General features: G+C 52.5%; 1 long non-coding RNA gene across 1 annotated transcript in view; it reads left to right on the plus strand.

Annotated features, from left to right (window-relative positions):
* Nucleotides 1-2897: 2897 nt before the first annotated feature.
* LOC137479410 (uncharacterized) overlaps nucleotides 2898-6527 on the plus strand; it is an 8624-nt gene continuing 4994 nt past the window's right edge. Inside the window, exons 1-3 of the long non-coding RNA XR_011002221.1 lie at nucleotides 2898-4232; nucleotides 4862-4908; nucleotides 6279-6527. The exon at nucleotides 6279-6527 is cut by the window's right edge and continues 265 nt beyond it. This is a non-coding gene — a long non-coding RNA (uncharacterized lncRNA). The remainder of the gene's footprint in view (nucleotides 4233-4861; nucleotides 4909-6278) is intronic.

A 6527-nucleotide genomic window follows, 5' to 3' on the forward strand; every position in this document is an offset into this window, starting at 1 on the left:
CAGTACAGCCACAGGAGCGCAGCAGCCTGTACTGGTGTGTGGCCATTTCAAGACCAAGGTGAGGCTCCTATTCCCAGAACGCCCTCGTACTGTTTACTAACCAGATTATAGTTTGGCCATGCATCACTTAGCAACCCTTGCCAGGGACGCTTTCCATCTGCTTGGTGAGAAGGCCAGGACTCTTCCTTCAAGGACATTGTCAGACAACTGTGCTGTCGCTTGTGCGCGGAGTTTTTGTGATACAGTGGCAGGACGATGGGAGCTGAAGGCCACTCAATTGTGGCACTGAATGGCGCTCTGTGAGTTTGTCCTGTTTCCTGCAGGAAACATGCTCCACCCCTGCTTCATCACCTGCCTGGCCTGCTGCTTCATCTGCAGGTGTAGAAGGAGCGTGGGCTTTTTTCATTAAGATGTTACTGTCTTGGGACCTTTATTTTATAACGTTTCATTCCAATTCCAAGTTAATACAACGATTCTGATGAGTTGAAAGTATAGAAAATGGTATCCCCGTCCTGCCTGATGGCTTCTTGGTCAAGCCTAGGCTGCATTTATTGCTTCTCAAATGGTAGCTGGGTTTGCCGGGTTTTAAGATCTTCCCTGGGCTGACAGTGCTGACTGCCCACGCTGGGATTTGCAAGTAGAGTTGAAGTTACTTGCTTTGTGAGTAATATGGTAATTGTTTTTTCTGAGTACCAGTTCGATTAAACAGCTTTGGTTTTTTTTTTTTGTTTGTTTGTTTGTTGTTGTTGTTGCTGTTTTTTTTAAATTAGTTTAATGGTGCTTAAAACATAAAAAGTAAAATTGGACTTAAAATAGGGTATTTGTTTTAGTAGTCTAATTGAAGTGGCTCCAGTTGTTAGTGTTTAGTATAATCTCCTTATGGGGCAGGCAGCTAAAAGTAGGAAAGCATTTTAAACTAGTAGAAGGGTATTCACAGTCGCTTCCTCAACGAGGCGCCTCTTGCTTTTCCTCTGGTCTTAAACATGACTGCAAACCCGGTTCGATCGGAGCGCCCATATGCACGTACTCCGTAAAGCACGCCCGGCCGGCCGGAGGAGGCGCGGGCTGCCGCCGCTGCTGGCAGAACGCCGCTCGTCCGGCAGCTCTCGGCCTCGCCAGGGCACGTCTGCATTCCTGTCCACGGCTTTCGGCGCGTCCCGGCGTGGCGAGCCCTCCAGGCCGGCCAAACCCATTCTCGAGCCCCCTGCGCGGCCCAGGAGCGCACCCCGGGGTGGGCCCGGGCGCGGGAGCGAGGACTTCAAAGGAGCCGTCGGTGGCGAGAAGGGGCGGACAAAGCCAGCGCCGGGCTACCGAACGCGGCGCTGCGCCGGCGACTTCTTAGGCGCTTTAAGTCTAAAGGAGAAGTGACAGGGCAATCATCTCCTCGGCTCGGCTGCGGATGGGAGGGTGGAATCTTGCTAACAGCTCGTGTATCTGTATATTTAATTGCGACCTGGCTGCATGTTCCTGTTGGGGAAGGATGCAGATCACAAGCGAATCCATAAAAACGCGGTTGACAAGCCCGGGAAAGGGATAACTGACAGATGAAACGAGAGTCAGCGAGGAGCTAACTGGCAAACGCATCGGTACAAAGTCAGATCCCTTCTGAGAGGAGGAGTAGTTTGTTTTATTCCGGTGCTCCAGAGTTTCGTCTCCTATCGGTGTGATGGAGTAGAGAGGAGCTAAGGTGCCCTGTTCAGGATACAAACATGCAGATTAGATCAGACTTCAGACACCGTGTTTCATTCAAGACTTAGGACAGCCAGAGGAATAAACCAGGCTTCTCCCACCGGTGAAAATATGGAATTCTCTTTTAATGACTTGAGGGGGTTGAAACTTGTTTAAACACAACTCATGTGCATAGGATTTAGTGAGCTATCGGGATTTGGTTAGGGTCGGGAGCTGGGGCCCGGAGCTCAACGCCACCGTTGTGCAAGGCTGGGGCGCTGGTAGAGTATCAGCCCGGCTCCCGTTTTCTTCACTTTTGTGTTACTTTAAGTTTTCAATGAGGCTAGTGTAATTACGAGGCGTTTAACTTTTTGCCAGGCTCTTTCATTATGGCTTTTCATTTGCACCTCGCTTTTAAGAGAAGTAATAACATTCGCAGTCAGGGGCAAATCCTGTTAATGAACAAATTAAAGTTCAAACAGTTATTCAAGTTCACAGCCCTGCTCGCTGCTCCTTTAATAAGAGTTATACATGTTACTTTCTCTCGGGATCTCTCTCCCCCTTTTATTACTTTTTAAGCTTTTCATAAGCACTAGCGGGCTATACGGGCAGCTCCCAGCCTCTAAAGAGCCCACAAATCCTGAATGGAGCCCTAATCCGACCTTAATTTGGCAACTTTTGTAAAAAACATAAAAGCTCGGGTGCCACCCTTGTGCGCTCAGATTATAATGTCGCAGGGAACAAGCCGGGAGAAGGCCCCTTCTATCCCGCACCCACCTATTTGAGTTAGTTCCCTCGCCTCAGGAGCTGTGCAAAAAGCCTCTGTGAGTGCCTCATGGGTACCGGGAGAGAAATTAAGATCGATACCCTGGGAATTCCCACCCCCTCCCACGATAGCTCTCCCCGGCTCTGCTGGGCGTGGGCTGCCGGGGCAGCCGGTGCCACAGCCCGTTCCGCAGCGCTGCCCTGGGCCGGTTGCCTGCCTCAAGTGCCAGCAACGTGCAGTTAAAAAAAAAAAAAAAAAAGATAAATCCTTGCACTCTTCCGCTCTTCCCGCCCCCTGGCCTCTCTTCTCTTTTTTCAGACCTTCCGCGATTAGAGTGTCTGCACTCACCTCGGTATTTGCACAACATGAATCTGAATTCCCCTTGTCAAGGGCTGCCCCAGCCCCGGGCAGCCGCGAGTCCCGGTGGGACCGGGCGGGGAGCGGGGCGGCCCCTCCCGCGGGGCCGAGCTCCGGGCCGGGGGCGGCGGGCAGAGTCCAGCAAAGCCCGGGGAGTTTGACACAGGTTCAAGGAGCGCCGGTGCAAAAGCGCTGTCTGTGTACAAATAGAGGAGATCACACTCCCCATTATCTACCTCCTGGCGAGTGTTTGATTTGTGACATCAAAAGCTTATCAAGGCAAGCTCACAAAAAAAAAAAAAAAAAAAAAAGAAAAGGGGGAGAAAAAGGTACCTCTTCATGGAGGGAGACCCCTGCGGTTTGGGTGATGCAGGGGAGGGAGGAAGGGGCCGGTGTTGTCAAAACGCCGCCGGTGCCAGGGAGGCGATTTCTGCCCCGCCCGTGTCCCCGCGGGCCGAGCGGCGGGGCTGGTGCGGGGCCGGCCGCGGGTGCGGGGCGCTGCCGCGGGCGCGCAGAGCGGCGGGCGGGCGGGCTGGCCCCGGCGGACGGCTGGAGGGAGGCCCTGATTCCTCGCAGCCATCCACACAGAAGTGGTTTGATATAATCACCATGACAACTGCCGCCTATAAGCATACAAATAATAGAGATGAAATAGACAAAAGATTAGCATGCCATGAAAAGTACAATAAGTTTCTTATTTAGCATTTAGATAACTGTCTTTCCTTCGGAGCAGGCTTCAAAGTTGAACCCAGTTTAGACCAAGAGGATTAATTCTTTCTCCCGCATGCTTCATTGAATCTCTCATTACCAAACTTTGTCTGTATTGATGTAAGATTTGATTGAAGATTAGAGCATTTAGCAAATCTTGCTTTTCTGCATGTATCAGGCCTTTTCAAGCGCAGACCGCGCTGCCCACTGGTCAATACCCTTACTTTTATCCAGTGTCTGCTTCATTTAAACTTAATCAACTCCCTCAATGAACTGGAACAGGGAAACGTCCCTGAGGTAAGAATGTTGTGCTTTTCTTAGATAATTCTTTACTCCCTCTCCCAGTCCGCTGGCGTTAAACCTAAAATTGCTCTCTGATGAACTTAATCAATATGATAATGACAATTGGGGCTGAATGGCTCGGCCTGAGCTCAGCACGGAAAAGGTAGACGGCTGTGCCCATTGCCCAAAAGCAACTTCTCCTTTCTCGCCTCTCCTTTTGTGTTCACTTCTCCCACCTTTCTTTCTCTCTCTCCCCCTCTTCCCACTCCCTCCCCCCGCCCCGTGACACCGACCGCTGTTCACGCTGGAGAATGATGCTTCTTTGTGCGGCAGGAGGACTCGTATGTCACCGCCCGGAGGAGCGGAGCGGAGCGATTGGCCGGGTGAATTATCTGCCTTGTTGCAGTGAATTATTTGCGCTGTTTCCTTTCCCAGTCAACAAGTTTCTGAGGTATGGCGCAGATCAATCAAAGCTGACAGAGCGCATGTGAAGCTTTTACTGTGTAAATCTGGACCTCTTGTCCCGGCTTCGTTGGCACTGGCATCTGTATATCATTTTTATACTGCTACCAGTAGAGCAATTTCAAAAGTATTTGCAAGGAAAATGGATGTCCCCATCTGTTCCCGGAATCATAAATGTGCCACTTTCGGAGGGTTTTCACTGGTAATCATATCTTTAATGATGAACAAACTTGTGATATATACCTTTCTATAAAATGGGGTTTTCTTCACTTTATTGTGATTGGCTGGGATAAATAGCTTTTCCATATGTTAGGAAGATAAAACATAAGATTACCAGACCTCGTTTCTTTGATCATAAACAAAAGAAACAATTCGCTCCAAACACTCTTTAAACAGAAACAACAGCAGAATTAAATGGTATTAATAAGCTATCGATGGGCCAGGGGGCAAACAACAGTCTCCATAGAAAACACAGCTGGTTTAAAATACGAATAGTCGGTCCTTCTCGCTGTTCGGGTGACCTTAATGCAGAGGTGGATTTTAAATACTTGATGCTAATTTTCATTTTGAGTTTCTTAAATCTGTCTTGCCTTTATATAGATTTTTTTTTTTCTGTAGCTTGACTTTGAATTTTCTTAAGTGCCAGAGCGAGGATACGGTGCTGGGTAGTGCATTGCCATGCACTATATTTAGAAAGCAGCTGGAAGAGAAAATGTCCTCAGGAATCCGGAGTGTTTTGTTGTAAATGTCCCTCCAGTCCCGGCACTGTAAACGTAAACGCTCGTTCCACAGACGTGTGGAACGCTTCTGGGAGCGCTGGGTAAGGGTGGGCTCGGGGAGCCACTGTTCACCCCACGGCACTCCTCAGCAGCCTTAGAAGTGTCCAGGGCAACGAGAGGTGCCGTGGCCAGGGCTGCCCGCCCGCCTGGGTTTCCCCCCGCCGGAGGGATCCCTCTCCGCCTGGGGGAACCGGCAGGCTGCCCCCATTTTTCCGTGCAGAGTGCCTCAGGCGCAGGTTCACTGCCCGTTTCGGTGGGACAACCCTCCCCGCCCGGGGCCACGCATCCGCGCCCGTGGGAGCCGGTGCGCAGCAGCGGGTCGGGTGGCACCGACAGTCCACTCCCCTCCCGAGAGCAGCAGCAGCACCCTGTGACACCCTGTGACCACAGACCCCGCAAGGAGTGAGGGTGGATGCTAAACCAGGTCCTGTCCGCTGGGGCTTGGCCCTTCGGGGGTGGGGACAGGGTTCCCGGGGCAGACCATGCCGAAGGGACATCCCGGCCTGGCTGTCATCCAGGGTGGGAGCCCCAGCGGCACCGGAACAGCGCCGGGATCGCTCTGCTCTGCGCTCTGGGGTCCCCGCGCCCGGCCCCGAGTCCCGAGGGCTGCATCCCGAACCCCTCGTGTGCTCCGCGGCCGGGCAGCTCTGCCCGCTCCCCAGACGGCAAAGGGGGCAATGGCCGCGACACCGCGATGCAAGGAGACGCCTCCGAGCCCCTTCCTCCCGGCCCTGCTCCTCGGTGGGCACAGAGAGGGCGGGTCCCAGCTGAGAGCAGGGCCAGCGGCAGCCTCCAAGGGCGGGGCTTCCCACCCATCCACCCTCCCACCCCCGCCCGCACCGCACCGCACCGCGTTCCCGCGGCCGAGGGGGATGAGTCAGTGTCGGCGGGCGGGAAAGTGAAGAAGTTACCGTCTCTTAAGGCTGGAAGAGATCATTAAATCATCTGCCTGACCTTCCGCATTACAGGGCCGTATTATTCCACCCAGTCCTAAGGCATTAAGCCAAATAATTTGTGCTCGAGTAAAATGTGCCTACAACAGTCTCGTGGTCCTGAGGGTTTCAAGAGACAGAGATTTTGCTCTTGTCCCGAAGAGTTTGTTGTGGCAGTTAACCCTTGGTTAAGGGATGAGCCTCGTTTCCATGACACATCACCCTTGTTTAAATCACTCCCGAATGCCAGGCTTTTATTTTGGAACCTACTAGTCCCGTTGTTGCAACTGTGGCCACCTCGGCTTTCCCCTTCCTTTCACACAGGTGTCGTGCCTGGTGTTAGCACAGATGAGAGCCTGGCCCCTCCTCGGGCTTCCTGGAGCCCCCTGAAGCCTCGGGAGCTTGCCTGGTGACTGCCACAATAAAGAGTCCCAGCACTTCCAGCTGTGTAGGCCAATGGGACATACCATTTAAAAGCACTGCGCCTAATCCTCTCTTACTGCGAAATCACGGGCCAACACACCTTTCTGACCAAGCCAACACACAACGGGAGAAGGCCGAGGTGCCTTCTTG

Source organism: Anomalospiza imberbis, chromosome 9 (assembly GCF_031753505.1).
Source record: "Anomalospiza imberbis isolate Cuckoo-Finch-1a 21T00152 chromosome 9, ASM3175350v1, whole genome shotgun sequence".
Classification (NCBI taxonomy): Eukaryota; Metazoa; Chordata; class Aves; order Passeriformes; family Viduidae; genus Anomalospiza; species Anomalospiza imberbis.